Source organism: Marmota flaviventris, chromosome 15 (genome assembly GCF_047511675.1).
Source record: "Marmota flaviventris isolate mMarFla1 chromosome 15, mMarFla1.hap1, whole genome shotgun sequence".
Lineage (NCBI taxonomy): Eukaryota > Metazoa > Chordata > Mammalia > Rodentia > Sciuridae > Marmota > Marmota flaviventris.
The window spans coordinates 41,749,005-41,766,070 of record NC_092512.1 but is presented as its reverse complement, the minus strand read 5'-3'; the positions used below and the strand labels follow the sequence as shown (position 1 = coordinate 41,766,070).

The 17,066-nt window shown below is 34.1% G+C and overlaps 1 non-coding gene across 1 annotated transcript; it reads left to right on the top strand.

The window, feature by feature from the left end:
* The first annotated feature begins 11,686 nt into the window (after positions 1-11,686).
* LOC114106513 (U6 spliceosomal RNA) lies at positions 11,687-11,794 on the top strand. Its single transcript, XR_003585205.1, has one exon. It is a non-coding gene; the product is annotated as a U6 spliceosomal RNA (small nuclear RNA).
* The last annotated feature ends 5,272 nt before the right edge of the window (positions 11,795-17,066 follow it).

Sequence of the window (17,066 nt, the reverse complement as noted above, 5' to 3'; positions counted from 1 at the left end):
ACATTTCAGCTATACTGAATATCCCCTGTGCTCCCACTCCTATTACTTTCCCTCCCTAGCCACTAGCCACTACTATATGAACTTGAACTGACTATATTGTTTTATGTCCAGTGCACACACAAATATACACATACACATAATATGGTGATTTGTTACATTAGTAAGCACATCTTCTAGAATTCACACAGTTAGTAAATCTATCCCTTTATTCTGAGCTAATCTGTGATTGGTAGAATTGACATTGGAACAGTTTCATGCTTAAGCTTTAAAAAAGACCAGCTGCTTCTGCTTTTGTACTCCCTGGACCCCTGAAGCCAATATCTGAGAAACTGGTCTGTGTAAAAACTCTTGATGTGTGGAGCTAACCTGGAAAGGGAGATGCCCTAAAACTGCATGGAGAAAAAGCGCTTATTCCCAAGTCCCTGTGGATCCCAGTTCAAGCTGACCTACCAGCCACCAAGTAAACAACAAGAGCAGGAGAATTGTCCAGTGGATTGAGCTTGGATGGTAGAATTGTAGCAAATAAAATATTTGTTCATTTAAGTCACTAAGTTCTTGGGTGGTTTGTTATGCAGCAAAAGACCATCAAAACATAGGCTCATAAACAAGGCATGGTAGTATTTTATGTGGGGTTTTGCTTCAATATGAGTGGCATCAGTGCACATAACATTCTGAAACTTCTTTTTAGCTTTATTAATATCAAAACCATATATCTAGCTCATTCATTTTAATGACTAAATAGTCATCCATTGCATAAGTAACTCAACTTGTTTTAAAAATTGGCTTGTTTCCAAGTTTTCTCTATGGCAAACCAAGAAGTAAAGGAAAATCTGATGTAGATTTTAATAAGCTTTTATGAGAAAGCTTCTCTAAGTTTACATACCCTAATGTTACTAAAGATTTTTCCTGCACCAAGCACTGTATCACTAAAACAAATTTTAGGTAGCTACTAATATACAAATTTTTAGGTAGCCAAATTATACATATTAATTAAAGAGTATAAGAGAAACACAGGCTAAAGGTCATATAGCAAGTTACAGAAATAGGATTTAGACAGGTTTATCTGACTCCAGAGCTCACATTCCCAATCTCTATCTGCTCAGTGTAGTAGCTTCCATGGAGTTATGTTTATTGCTTTTGCTTTCCCCAGCAAAATTATAAATCTTTCAAGAGCTTAAAAGATATTATTTATAATATTCATAATAGCCATCACTTATGAAGTATTTACTGTGTGCCAAATATTGTAAGTAATGTTTGAAGTACTATATTTAATTCCATTTAATGCCCACACAATCTGATGACAAAGGTAATATTTCCATTTTACAAATGAGGAAACTGAGGCAAGAAAAGTTTAAATAACTTCTGCAGAATCATACAGATAGTCAATGGCTAAGCCAAGAGCAAAATCAAGTTTCATGGGACTTGAAGCTTATACAAACAGGGATAGGAAAAAAAATTTGTCTTGAAAAAAAAATTTCTTAATCCTAAAATACAAAATTAGGTAAGAAAGTGAATATTCAGAATGAACTCAGAAAATCAGGACTTCTTACTTAAACTTCAGATATGCAAGTCCCTTTCTTCTAAGAGGGCTTTGGACAATTCTCTTAAAATGCTTACTTAGAAAAGACTTAAGCTTTTAAAAAGACCAGCTGCTTCTGCTTTTGTACTTCCTGGACCTGGACCCCTGAAGCCAATATCTGAGAAACCGGTCAGTGTGAAAACTCTACATGTGTGGAGGCTACCTGGAAAGGGAGATGTCCCAAAACTGCATGGAGAAAAAGAGCTTATTCCCGAGTAAGGGACCTTGAGGCTGAAGCAGCATTAGCTGGTAGTAAATCTACCTCCTGGGCAGAAATGGGATTTAAGCCATGTGGACTCTTCTCCAAAGCCATATCTCAGGTGGCCATATGGGGTTCCTATCATTTAGGGGGCCTGGCAGAGTGCTCAACCCACATCAGTGAGCCATGCCCTTATACACTGCCCACCTTATCCACTCTCCCTGAGGTCACACAGTTAATTTTCTTCATAATATCTACTCCAACGTACAGATCTTACCTGTGTGTCTGTGTGTTTATTGTCTGCTTCCCCCACTAGCACATATACTTTGTGAGACCAGGGACCATGTCCATCTTTGATCCTTGCTGTGCTCTCAATATCCAGAATAGTGCCCAGGGCTAGTTCATAGTATCAGTGGATATCTATTCAATAAAGTAACAAATATTAGCTGAATAAATAAGTTAAAATATTTTTTAAGATAGATCAAAACCTAGAGAATTTATACATATTTTTAAAGTTTATAGGATTTGGAACAACAAACTTGTATAATTTTAAAAACAAATGTACATTTTGAACAGATCATGCATTATATTAAGTTTGTTCTTTTACCAAAATATTCAATATTTCACACTCCAAATTCAATCTATAGTTCTTTTATTTATTGGGGGAGACAATGCATTTAATTATAGATTTAAAGGTTAGAAAACAATACATTTCTTCCACCAAAGATCAGTGTAAATATGTAAACAAGAGTTCTTATCCTTTTCTAAAGTTGTGGTCTAAAATATTCAAGAACTTTCCTTATATTGCTTATTAAAAAGATTTAGGGAAGATGAGGATCATGCTTTCAGAAGTGCGGGACTTCTATAGATATAATTATACACTCACTCAGAACAAATGGAAAGGAATGAAGGTCAGAACCAATAAGCACTAAGAAAAGGGACGATGACCTTTTTTGTCCTTAAATACCATAGGTCCACTAATGTAGCCATAGACGGAATGAGATTTGTGGGGAAGTGCCATCAGACTATGGATCCATGTTAAAAGTTTATTATGTTTAAAAACCTGAACTGTTATTAAGTGTGTGCCTCTCTCTATACCTGGGCTACTGATCAATACATAATAAATGCTACTTCTGCTTTGATAGAAGAAGAAGAGGAAGAGGAGGAGGAGAAGGAGGAGGAGGAGGAGGAATTATATTTATAACATAGTAACCCAAAAGTCACAATACACATTCTTTAGAAATCCATAGACAGCAGTAGCTTTTTTTTCCAATGATTGCTTCATTTTTACATTTTCATAAATGTAAATTTTCCCCCACATGGATAATTTATCTTAACTTGGGAAATCAAAAAAGGAGAAATGTTTCTTTCTGGACTATGAATCATATCAAAGAATTGCATTAACTCTGTTTTATATTTTCCACACTGGTTTATTTGAAAGACTATTTCATTTTTTTATCCTCATTTCACATTTAACAAACATGATTAAAATTCAAAATAACAACTTTGTTTTCTTAAAGTTACATAATTGTTATTGAGGGAAAACACAGACTACATAAAATTATTGTCTGAGATAAATATTTGAGGTTAAAATATCTTTTGTTTTCTTTTCTTCCTTTAAGTATGGCAAAGAAAAATCCTCAAAATAACCATAATTAATGTTTCATTTGGTGATGGTTCACTTCCCTGTTGACTCTCCAAGCATCTTTCTCAGAACAGAGAAGCAAGTCTCTGTTTCTGTTTATTTTGGTTAACAAGATTTCCAAATCTTCATTCAACCCTCTGATGAGTTTTAAGAGCACACTTCCAGTATTGACTTATTTATATTGTTGTCAATATATGGAGCTAATGGGAAGAAAAAAAAAATGTTAGATGCCTTACTCTTTTTTTTTTTTAGTTGTCAATGGACCTTTATTATTTATTTGTTTTATTTATTTATTTAATATGTGGTGCTGAGAATTGAACCCAGTGCCTCACACATGCTAGGTAAGCACTCTACCATGGAGCTACAACTCCAGCCAAGATGCCTTACTTTTAACACCAAAATTAACTCCAGCAGAATCTGAGACTTAAAAGGGGAAAAAAAAGAAATCACAAAAGTACAAAAAGATAATATAGGGGACTTTTACTTCTTAAAATAGTAGATTACATAATCCAACCAACTATTCTGCTGAAAACAAGGCAAAGTATTCTTAAACATACACCTACCACAGGACTCAACTACAACTATTCAACTCCTAGCTATTTACCCAAGAGAAATTAAAATGTATGCCCACTCACAAATGTTCATAGTGATTTGATTTATAAGAGCCAAAAACTGGAAACCCAAATACCCATCTTGAGATGAACAGATAAACAAATTGAGGATACATCTATACAACGTGATACTACTATTTAACAGGAGTGAATTATTGATATATGCAACAACATAGATGAATCTTAAGATAATTACTTTGAATGAAAGAAGCCACACAAAACAGAGTAAAGGCTATTTGCTTTTATTACATAAATTTCTAGAAAATGCAGACCAGTTCATTGTAACAAAAAGTAAATCAGTGGGTACTTGAGGTTGGGGAGTTAGGATGACTCAGAGAGTAGGGAAAAAAGAGATTACCAAGGTCCATGAAGACACTCTGGAGGGTAATGGATATGTTCACTATTTTAATTGTGATAATGGTTTCATGGCTAAATACATATGCAATACAATTGCAATTCCCACTTTTAGAGAAAGTCCAAACTATGTGTACAAAGACATAAACAAGAATAAATCCACGTTAAATATGTGTCAAAACTCAACAAATTATACATTTTAATTATGTACAGTTTACCATATATGGACTACACTTTAATAATTACCTCAACGAAGTTTACAACAATAACTTCAATCCAAACCTCAACATAATAAGTTTACTTGAAAGAATTAGAGAGCCCCAGAAGGCAGTGAAGAATGACACATCAAGATCAAGGAGAAGAAGAGCTAAACCTGGTATTTGGGGTCATCTCTCCCTTTAGGAAGCTCTTTAAATGTTTATTTTAAAAAGAAAAAAATACTGAAAATGAGTGGGCAAGCTATTCCAACTTAAAATATTTGAAAAAGAACTCAGAGAAAGAAATGTACTGAATGAAAAATAAAAATAAGAACAGAAATTAATGAATCTGGAAACAATAATTACTACCATAATGAACAAAACGAAATGTTGAATTAAAAAAAGAGAGAGAGAGAGACAGACTGGCAAGATTTATCAAGAAAAAAGAAATCGTAAAAACACAAATGAAAGAGGAGACGTAAATACAAAGGAAATATACATATTAAAAAAGGAAACTATATACACCTATACATTTGAAAATGACAACTTCAGAAAAATATTACTTACCAAACTAATTAAAGAGAATTTTTTAAAAAAAAACTTAATAAACCCAAAACCACTCAAGTGTTTTAGTAATTAAAAATTAGCTAGCACAATTGCCCATATCTGTAATCCTGGATACTCGGGAGGCTGAGGCACAAGGATCACAAGCTTGAGGACTGCATGGGCAACTTTGGAAGACCCTATCTCAAAATAAAAAATAAAAGGGGATGGGAATGTAGCTCAATGGTAGAGTGCCCTTGGGTTCACTCTCTAGTATCAAAAACAAAAGAAACAAACAAAACTACTTCTTTCTACATATACACACATAAACACACACACAGGCAATGCACAAATAGGCATATATGTGCTACAGACACCAAATCTAAATGGTTTCACAGAAAAGTTCCAGAAAATACCCAAAGAAAAGCTCAATCTCATGTTCCACAATATAGAAAAATAAGACATTCTTATTTATTTAACAAAGCTAATAGTTCATTAATGCAGCTAATATAACATTATATCACAATTAAATAAAGATATGAAAAAGGAAATTTATAGGCCACTCTCACTTCTGAACATAAAAAGTGTGTCAGTGAAAGTCAAAACTAAAGGAAGTCTTTCTTAAAATCTGAGTGTGAAAACTTATTACTGCTGGTTGTCACTGCAACTCTTTGACATGGAATCACTTTGGAAAGAAGGAAACTGATGATTAGAATATCTAGCAAATATGGTATCTCTGATTCAAACCCACACTTTGTTTACTCCTACATCCATGTCCTTAACCAATATGTAATATTGTCTCCCCAGACACTCAGTGCATTTTTTTAAACCTCCACTTTTCTCCAAAAGGATGGGCATTTATTCCACATGATTCTCAGAATTCAATGTAATCTCTGTAATGCCAAAAAATAATAATAATAAATAAAATAAATAAAGTCACATTTAAAAAAAAATCTGAGTGTGTTAAAAACCTCAACAAAACGGAAGATCGGGGAAGGGAGGGGGCAAGGGAGTAGGAAAGATGGTGGAATGAGATGGACATCATTACCCCAAGTACATATATGAAGACACGAATGGTGTGAGAATGCTTTGTGTACAATCAGTGACTTGAGAAATTGTGCTTCATGTGTGTAATAAAAAATGAATTGCATTCTGCCATCATGAATAACAAATTAGAATAAATAATTTTTTTTTAAAAAAAAGCAAAAGTTAAAAAAAATATATCTTGCAAAGAAGGCTACTAACATCAAAAGATTCTTTATCCATCAAATATTTCCGGACTACCTACTGAATGTTAGAATACCAGGTAGACTAATACTAAAGCCAGGTTTATAAAATGAAAACTACTAGCTTTGGAATTAATAATGTAATTAATTTAGTTATTATAGCATTTCCTAATCCCCAACCGAATTATGTAAATCTGAATTTTATGAACTGACCAGGAAACACTTAATTAGTTATCACTGAACCTGAATTAGTTATCATTATCTTTAGTGGGTGTAAGAAAATCCCAATTACAGCAGTTTAACTAAATAAGGGCTTTCTTTTTCTCACATAACTAAAAATACACTGCTTGAGAAACTAAGAGTGAAGCTGTAGCTTCATGAAGTCATCAAGGAAGGGAAGAAACTGGATTTAAGTAAAGAAATTAAAAGACTTCTAAAAGACCATGCCAAGTTGATAGGAATGGAGGGAAGGACAAAGAGAAGAACTCTGCATAATTCTGGTCAAAATAACATGACTGTCTAATAATTTCTTGTTGTTTGACATGGAAGTGATTTGCTTCCAGGTGAATCAATTTCCTCATAGTCTATTTAATGTCCCAGATGTTTCTCTCATGCCTCCCTTCCCAGTCTCCTTTTCCCTTCATTCATGTTATCAGAGTATCTGTCACTCTAACATGCGTCAGCTCAAGTTTTAGCCAGGGCAAAGGGCAAAAATCTTATTGCTCAGAATTGTGTCATATTCCATACCTGGCTATAGGAGAGATTTGTGAATTCTAGTATTTCACTTTTAACCATCATGATTTATAAAGAAAGGAAGAAGGAAACTGAAATAGATACTAAATGAGACTCATTCAGCATCTTCCACACTGCCTTCATAAATGTCTGAAGATTAACTGAATAAAAAAATTTTAAAAAACCTTCAACCAAACCATTTTTATCCTAGGAATACAAATATAGTATATTAGAAAAAAATAGTGTAACTTACCTCATAAAAGTAAGGCAAATAAAGTTATGTGATTCCTTCAATAGCTACAGAAAATGCTTTTAAGATAATATAAACCCATTCATAGTAAAATAATAATAGAAAGAAATATCCTTAATCTAAGAATAAAAATCAGCAACATTTCTAAAAGCAACATCATATTTCATGGTAATTTCTAGTTACATTCTCATTAAAGTAGAAAAGGTATAGTATGCACACTATTCCTGATTCTATCAGGCGTTATACTGGAAGAAAGACCTTACTAGTGTAGTGAAACAAGAAAAAGTATTATAAAGTTTGTAAATCAATTCCAAACTGTCATTATTGATAGATGATGTAATTATCAACATACAAAAATCCAAGAGAATTTACAAACCATTAAGGTTCAGCAAGTTATTGGGATACTAGATTGAAATACAAAAATCAATCACTTTCTATACACCAGAACAAAATAAGCAGCAATAGTAAAATTTTAATATCATATTTTTCACAAATAATAAGTACTAGATGTGACTGAGAACCAAACCTACAATGTATATGCAATACATTGTGGAAAAAATCATAGTACGGTATCAAAGACAGTATGGAAGCCCTGAATAAGTAAGCAGAGAAGCGTCCGTTGTTCATAGATAGGAAGCCTCAATCTCATCAAGAGATCATCTTCCAAAATGAATCCATAAAGGCAGTACAAATCCAATCAAAATACAAAAATATTCTTTATACACTTTGACAACTTGATTCTATAATTCATATGAAAACCAAAAAGCCAAAAATAGTCAAAACCTGAAGAAGAACATATTTAGATCCTGAGCTGTGATTAATACAGAATAGAATTGGTGGAGGGCTAACCAAGTCTGTCAATGAGACTTGGTTACCAGAGATCCCACTATAACAACAAGGGTTAGGGTTTACAATTTTTAAAAACTTAATAATATATCAGAGCTAGTACTAAAAATCATGGGGATAGAAGCAACTAGTCAATAAGTGGCTTGGACTAAGTACTTATTAGAAAACAGTAAAAATTAGATCCTTATTAAATAGCATCTAAAAAATTTTGAGATGAAACAAATCAGAAAAGCAAACATTAAAATTTTAAGACAAAAATATAGAAAATTATATTTGTGACCATAGCTAGGGAAAGATTTTGAAATATACCAAAAGGAAAAACAGAATTTTAAAACCTTCATACATCAAGATACTTTTAACAAAAAGAAAATACAAATCACTTGAAAGAAGTATTTGACTTGCAACTGGCAAAAGATTGGTATTTAGAATATATAAAGAATTCATAGCAGCTTGGCATAGTGGTGCACACCTGCAATCCAAGCTACTTGAGAGGATGAAGCGGGAGGAACATAAACTCAAGGCCAGCCTGGGCAACTTTGCAAAACCTTGCCTCAAAATAAAAAATAAAAAGGGACGTAGCTCAAGGATAAAGCACCACTGCCACTAGGTTCAATTCCCAGCACGAAAGAAAGACATAAAGAAAGGAAGGAAGAGAGAGAGGAAGGAAGGAGGGGAAAAAAAAGAATTTATACCAAAAAATAAAAAGGAAAAGGTCCAAGGTTTAAAGTGAAACAATTCTCTGAGACAAAAGTCTGAACAGCCAATAAAAAAATAAAAATATGACAGTATATTCAATTCTTCTTGAATTTAAGATAATGCAAAATAAAGTAACACTGAAATACAATTTCACTCCCATATAGATTAGCGAAACCACTACAGCCTGCAAAATATTGGTATGAAAAAATTATGAATAAATACATGTGCATTGATAAGATAAAAAGAGGCATAGCAATGATAAGTACAGACTTCAGGATAGTCATGTTTTCTAGAAATGGTGTCAGGGTGGGTTTTATTGTATTTGTTAGATTTTATTTCTTTTTAAAAATATTTTTAGTTATAGATGGACACAATACCTTTATTTTGTTTATTTAGTATTTTTTTTAATGTGGTACTGGTGATCGAATCCAGTGCCTCATGCATGCCACGCAAGTGCTCTACCAACTGAGCCACAACCCCAGTCCCAGATTTTCTTAATGAAAAATTATCTGAAGCAAACACAGCAAGGTATTAGGATCCTGAAAAGCTGTGTGGTATGTACACAGGTTGTAAAGGAGAGAGAGAGAGAGAGTTTTTACCTCTACTCTCTTAGGGATTTCCTACTGGGCCTTAGAATTAAACTGACATGAGAAGGATCAACGGGAGAAAAGTACACAAGTATATTTAGTAGGAGTTCTACATGGCACAGGAGCCCTCACGAGGAAATGAGAACTCACTGGCACAGTGAGAGTTGAACACTGATGTACCTGACTGGATGAGGGGTGGGTGAGGGGTGACAAGGCAAAGGGGCTTGAGCTAATGTGGTTAATTGGGTAGAGAAGTGACAAGGTAGATAAGGGTTAAACAAGATTTGTTTGCATGGATTTCTTCTCTCATCTCAACTTTCTGTCCTTGAATGACAAGAATAATACTTTCCTTCTGGTTACAGGGAGGACATCTTTTACAAGGGAATTTTTATCTCCTGTTTTTAGGAAACAAAAGGAAGGTCAAAGAGACCTTGTTACACTTACTATTTTTTATGTGCCCTTAATTCAAAATGGTCAATGTGCTACAGCAATATATTTTGAGATGATATGGTCTTAATTTTATTAGCAGTTACAGTGATACCATACTTTATGCTTTTTTTTTTTTTTGATACTGGAGATTTAACCCAGGAGTACTTTACCACTGAGCCTCATCCACAGCTGTTTTTATTCTGAGACAGGGTCTCACTAAGTTGCTTAGGGCCTCCCTAAGCTACTGAGGCTGCCTTAAACTTGCAATCCTCTTGTCTTAGCCTCCTGAGCCACTGAGATTACAGGTGTGCACCACAGCACTTGGCACTATACACTTTTTTATATGTTTAAAGGATTCCATAGTCTTAAAAGGAGAAAAAAAATGCAGGCATAGATACTCAATATTTGTCTGGTGACAGGATTAGTGTTAGGGATATGGACAGTGACCCAAATGATCTAGTCCTTAATAAATGAGGATGCATAAATGAATACCTTCAACCAAGAAGCATGGATGACAGCAACAAAGAGGGCTATCAGACATCTTCCTCCAGGTGCATGAGCTTCACAGGGCCTGGATGGAAGGAGAAGGCAGCCTGGTTTCAGCTTTAAATTTAAATACCATCCTTTTTTTATTATTATTATTTATATAAGTTTCCCCAGTCCAGTTAATTGTCAAAGTTCTTTTCATAGGCATTAATCAACTCTGCTCACTCAAGACCCAAAAAGAGAGATCTCTGTTGACCAAGAATTTTGCTCATAGCCATGGGGCATGGCAGTGCTTCTAAAACCGCGGTTGATGGCGCAGCAGCCTGATATTTCCAACCTGAGTCAGCGGTTAAGGGACATCCTGTGGCAATGCTGCAAGAAAAAGGAAATTGGATTCTGTTCTTGTGGATTAATTCCAAGGGAGACACGGAAATCCTCTCTGAGAGGGAATGAATCTGAGCCAATCTAATCATCAAACACAGCCATTCTCAGCAGAGGCCAATGTAGCTCCAAGACCCAGCAGGAGAGCTCCTTTACAGCAGAGCACCCCCCCAAATCTGAATTTGGTATTGCCTAGCAACATCTTGCCAAGACATGTTTATGCTTCTAGTATTTTAGCTACATTATAAATGGTACCCCCATACATCAGTTTAAATTGCATTTCTTATTTACTGGGGTGGAAGATACCAATACTGATCTGTACGGAAAATCCTGGAACAAAGAATGACCTCATCAGCAAAGTAGTTTTAAGCTTTTCTTGCAATGCTTTATGGGTGTGTCCAGCTAGCAGGGCAATGACAGCCAAAGAGACAAAAGAATTATAGCATCTCAAGTAAGTAGAGATGTTGCACTATCCAGAGAAAACGACCATTCATCAAAGGTGTAATGAATTTCAGGATCATTAACATTGTTTTACTCAAGATTTGGGAAAGACTTAGGCACAACCCTTAGTCTAAAGAAAATATCAGCTCAAAGGACCAATCATTACAACATGGTTTCAGCCTCTGAGATCTGGGGGGAGGGGAGATTAACGTGAGCCATTTTAAGAAAATCAATAATTAAATAACTGCAAATTTGGATTTCTCAATATGATTTAAAACCTTTGTAGATGGGCTTTTAGAAGATATTCAAGGGAAGAGAATTAGGGACAAGAGAGCGGGAGAGAGAGGGATATGGATAAGAACTCGCCCTAGCCAAGAAGAGTTGGCCAGGCTTGTCATCAAAAAATTGGAATCTGGTGTAGAAAACAGAATCCAAGAAAACACACAAGCATATAATGGTTTGGGGAGGTGATAAGATCTTTTTTGTGCTCACTTCAGCAGCACATGTACTAAAATTGGAACGATACAGAGAAGATTAGCATGGTCTCTGTGCAAGGATGATATGCAAATTCAAAAAAGCATTCCATATATTCTTTTTAAATCTTCAAATTCACTCTTACCAAATTTTGTAGGGTGATTAAAATATATTAAATAAAGAATGAGTAACCAAAAAAAGTCAATAATTCTGTGTAGCTTTATAATCTGAAACTAGAATCCATATAAAAGAGCAAAAGACCACGAACAAGTCAATACAAATTTTAAGTCAAACAAGTAAATTTTCCACTCATATTTGTCAAGACTTATTTAAAAGTTATGTTAAAGAGACTGTGAGATTTCTTGAAGGTTAGGCTAACAAACGAATATAAGAAAATACAAAATGCAAACCTTGTCCATGCGATGGTGGAAACTTGAAACATACAAAGGTGGTACTGCATTCCAATCTGGAGGAAAGGATGAATTTGTTCAACAAATATTATTAGAACAAGTAATTACCAAAGCATTAAAAAATAGACTCTTGGGCTGGGAAGATAGCTCAATTGGTACAGTGCTTGCCTTGCACGCACAAGGCCCTGGGTTCAATCCCCAGCACCACTAAATAAATAAATAAATATAGACTTCTCTATCTCGCATCACCTGCAAAAATAAATTCCAGGTCAATTATGTGAGCTGGGCATTGTAGTGCATGCCTGTAATCCCAGCAATTTAGGAGGCTGAGGCAGGAGGCTCACAAATCAAGGCCCTAAGCAACTAAATGAAACCCTTTCTCAAACTAAAAAAGGCTGGAGATGAGGCTCAGTGGTAAAGAGCCCCTGGGTTCAATCATCAGTACTAAAAATATATAAATAAATGAAGAACTAAACATGAAGGATAAAATTTGTAGAAGAAATTATAGACTCTCTTTATCATTTCACAGCAAGAGAGAATTTCTTCAAATAAAAACATACAAAGAAAAATTACATACTCTTTAAAAAAGATAAATTTGGCCATATTAAAATTTAAGACTTTAACAAATAAAAAAGACTGGAAGAAGATATAATCCCTATATTATTAACCAAATTAAATGTTAAGTATTTAAAGTCAACTAAATATTTAAAATCTTATACGTCAATAAGAAAAAGGGAGGAAAGCAAAAAGATAGACAACACAAATAAGCAGATCCTTCAGAGAAGAGAAAATCCACATGGCTTATTAAACATATTCAAACATACCTATCCTGTCTATTAATCTGGAAAATTTAAAAATAATATTTCCTTTGTCATCCAGATTGAAAATTTTAAAGCTGGTAAGTGCTAAGTGTTGGCAAACATGTTGAGAAACAAGAGTTGTCACATCTTGCTGGAGTATACCTACTTTACAGAACAATTTGGCAACATCTAATAAAGATGAAGATGCCCAGTCAATCTGCTTCTAATATGCACTAGTAGTTTTGGTGCAGCAATGTATGTAATAGCAGAATTGGAAATAACCTAAGTGTCCATCAACAAGAGAATGAGTGAATGAATTGCGGTTTATTAACCCACCGTCAAAATGAAAGAACTCGAGCTGCACGATCCAGATGAGTGAATCCTGAAAATATAATAATAAGTGAAAAAATCATTTGAAAACATATATCCATACTTGCTTATTTTTACATACAAAATTACCATGAAATTTTAAAATAAAAACAGATTTCTTTTATTTTCTTTTTAAAGACCTGTAAAAATGGGCAAAATGTTAAAACAGGATTACAGCATTACCCTGATGTCAAAGCACAGGGTTAAAGAATAATCTCCCCTCAAAAAATGGTGCTGGGGACACTGGATATCCACATGCATGAGAATAAAGTTGAACACTTACCTAACACCATATACAAAAAATACACGGAAGGTATCAAATGTAAGGTACCTAATATAAGTAAGGCCCAAATCATAAAACTCTAAGAATAAACAGGACAAAAATCTTGACAACATTGAATTTGGCAATGACTGCTTGAAAATGACACCAAAGGTTGAAAGAAAATAGAACAATTGTACTTCAGGAAATTTTTGAACTTTTATGTGTTAAAAGATAATAGCGACAATAAAAAAGGTAGCCCTCAGAGTGGGAGAAAATATTTGCAATCATATAACTGATAAGGGATTAGGATCCAGAATATATACAGAACTCCTAAAACTCAACACCAAAAAACCCAATAGGCAAAGGACTTGAATAAACATTTCTCCAAAGACAAATAAATAAGTGGCCAATAAGCACATGAAAAGATGTTCAACATCATTAATTATTAGGGAATGCAAATCAAAACTACAAAGAGATACCACTTCACATCCTTTAGGATGACTGCTACAAAAAAAAAAATCAAAACACCAGAAAACAACAAGTGTTGGCAAGGATACAGAGAAACTGGTCTATTTATGTGTTATTCATAGGAATGTAAAATGGCACAGCTGCTGTGGAAAACAGTATAACAGTTCCTCAAGAAATTAAAAAATAAAACTACCACATGAGCAAGAAATTTCACTTCTGGTATATACCCAAAAGATTTGAAAAACAGAGTCATTTGTACTCCTGTGCTTATTAGCAACATTATTTACAATAGCTAAAACATGAAAGCAACACAAATATCTACCTACAGATGAATAGATAAGCAAAATGTAGTACATCGTGTTAGGTAAGGGTTCAACTTTATTCTCATATATACACAATGGATTATTATTTAGCCTTTAACAAGAAAGAAAAATTTGACACATGCTACAATATGAATAAATGAACCTTGAGAACATTATGCTAAGTGAAATAAGCCAGTTTTCTCTCTCTCTCTCTCTCTCTCTCTCTCTCTCTCTCTCTCTCACACACACACACACACACACACACACACACACACCATATAAATCCACTTATATGAGGTACTTAGAGAAGTCAAAACCATAAAGACAAATAGTTGAATGGTGGTTGCCAGAAGTTGAGAGGAGGGAGTAGTTATTGTTCAACAGATACAGAATTTGTTTGATAAGGTGCAAAGTGATATGGAGATGGGTAATGGTGATGGCTGCACAGACTATGAATGTATCTGATACCACTGAATTACAGACTTAAAAAAAGCATAAGATTGTAGAGGTTGGGTGCATTGCAACACAACAAAAAAAAAATTGGAAAAGAAAACTTAAGGGAGATGGGCAACATGCTACAGTTAGTAGTCAGGAAGATCACTCTGAGAAGGTGATGACGGAGTGCAGACGTAAACGAGTCCATGAATCCAATGATGATTAGAAACATTTTCTTCTATATGAAGAAAACAACGAATTTTCTACAAACATAAAAGAAGACATGAATATCTGGAGAGACATTCCATATTCCTAAATTAGCACTATAAATAAATTATTTTTCTCAAAATTAATTGACAAAATAATCCTAAGACACATTTGAAACATAATTAAGAAAGAATAACCAATAATATATTGAAAAAGAATGGCACTACAGATAAGTTGCCTACTAAATGTTAGCAAATTTTATAAATCCATGGAAAATCCACTGTTCAAGAATAGACAAATTGATAGAAAAAAAAAATTCAGAAGTATACCTATAGAAAATAGGTGACATTTCATATCAATGAGGAGAAAAATGGATCATTTAAGTGTTGTTGATACAATTGGACAATCATTTTCTTTTTCATTTTTTTTTTAGTTATAGGTGGACACAATACCTTTACTGTATTTTTATTTGGTGCTGAGGATTGAACCCAGTGCCTCATTCATGCTAGGCAAGCACTCTACCTCTGAGCCACAACCCAGCGCTGGGCAATCATCTTCTAAAACTTAGATTCCTAACTCATGCCTCACACCAAAATTACAAATAATAGAAAATAACCATCTTGGAATCTAGATATAAAAAAAAACTAGAATATCATCAGTTCTCAAAAACTATATAGCAAATGATCAATAAATTAATGAGACATAGAGCTCCTTACAAAAGAAATGAAAGAAGTTCTCTTGTATTTTACTATTTGTTTGATTCATCATTTGTCCATTTAAGCCAATTATATTGAGCACTTGCTTGGTGCCAGTATCATCCCAAAGTGTAGTAATAATGGAAGGCTCAGCATGTCCTGAGATGTCAATCACGTTTCTCCACAGTAAGAGCTCTATCCAGGTGCAACTTGTGGGTAGATCCTCTTTTACTTACAAGGTATTCCACATCCTCTAAGTCTCAGTTATTTGTTCCCTGCATTTGCAGAGCCCACATGTCATCTGCTGGTATAGTATTATTAGAAAAGTGTGACTTTTCTATCTCATCATCCTCAGGAGCACAAGCCCTTTCCCACCCTAGAATCAGAAAAAAAAAAAAAAAAACAGGCTCAGAGATAGGGAAGCCCATGAGACTAAGGCACTCAGAGGAAAAGCAACATCCAGGTCAAAGCATGACTGTGGACCATGTGAAACTCTCCACCTGGGCCTCCAAGGCACTTCTTCGAGAGTCAGATGGGTCCTGCTGGTGCCTCAAGGCTGGCTTTCATCAAATACTGCAGCAGCTGGAAATTTCTCTTTATGGACACTTTCACAGGAATAAAATTAGCAACCCAAACATATATTTTCATCTCCTACTTATTAAATAAACATTGTTTTTGTGTTTTCAAAGCCATTTGACAGTCAAAAAAAATCCTTTAATAAAGTTCATGGAGGAGAATTGAAAAATTGGTATTGGAGGTCTCCCAAAACAATCACAATAAAATAAGGAATGATTCATTCTATGTAAAAATCAGTTTATTAAACCTATATTCATCTCACAACAAAATTGGAAGTTAGTAATTAAGATGTCTGATTCAACAGATAATATCCATTAATTTTTAAAATGTTTGTTCACTTTTTATTTGATTTATAATTTAATACCCACCCATCCATCCTATCCATACAACCCATATGGAAAAAAAAATGAGTGTAAAACGCTGGCAACATAAGAAAATAATACTCTTGGTCATATTGATAGCTCAAATGATTTGCCAATATTTATAGCTCTCATAATGGCAGCCTGTGATTTGAAATCTTACAAAAACAGGAAGCTTTGTGCCTTATGACATGCCTAGAATTCATAAGAAAACTGTGATCTGTTGCTGCCGCCAGCAGGTTATTCTCACTCCTTTGCTTTTGCTTTTTGTTTCTTTTCTAACTTATCTACAGATATTTCTCAACCACCAAATTATTTAGCCAGGACAATTAATTAGATAAAATAACAAATGTCTTTCTCACAGATATCCTCAGTAATGGTCACTTTTTCAAAATCTACAATACATACCCTTTCTTTTCTTTTAGAAAAATGACTCATCTTTTTCCACATTTTCTATTGAATATATTTATTAATAAGGCCTCAGTCCTTGCTTTTTTGAGATCATGT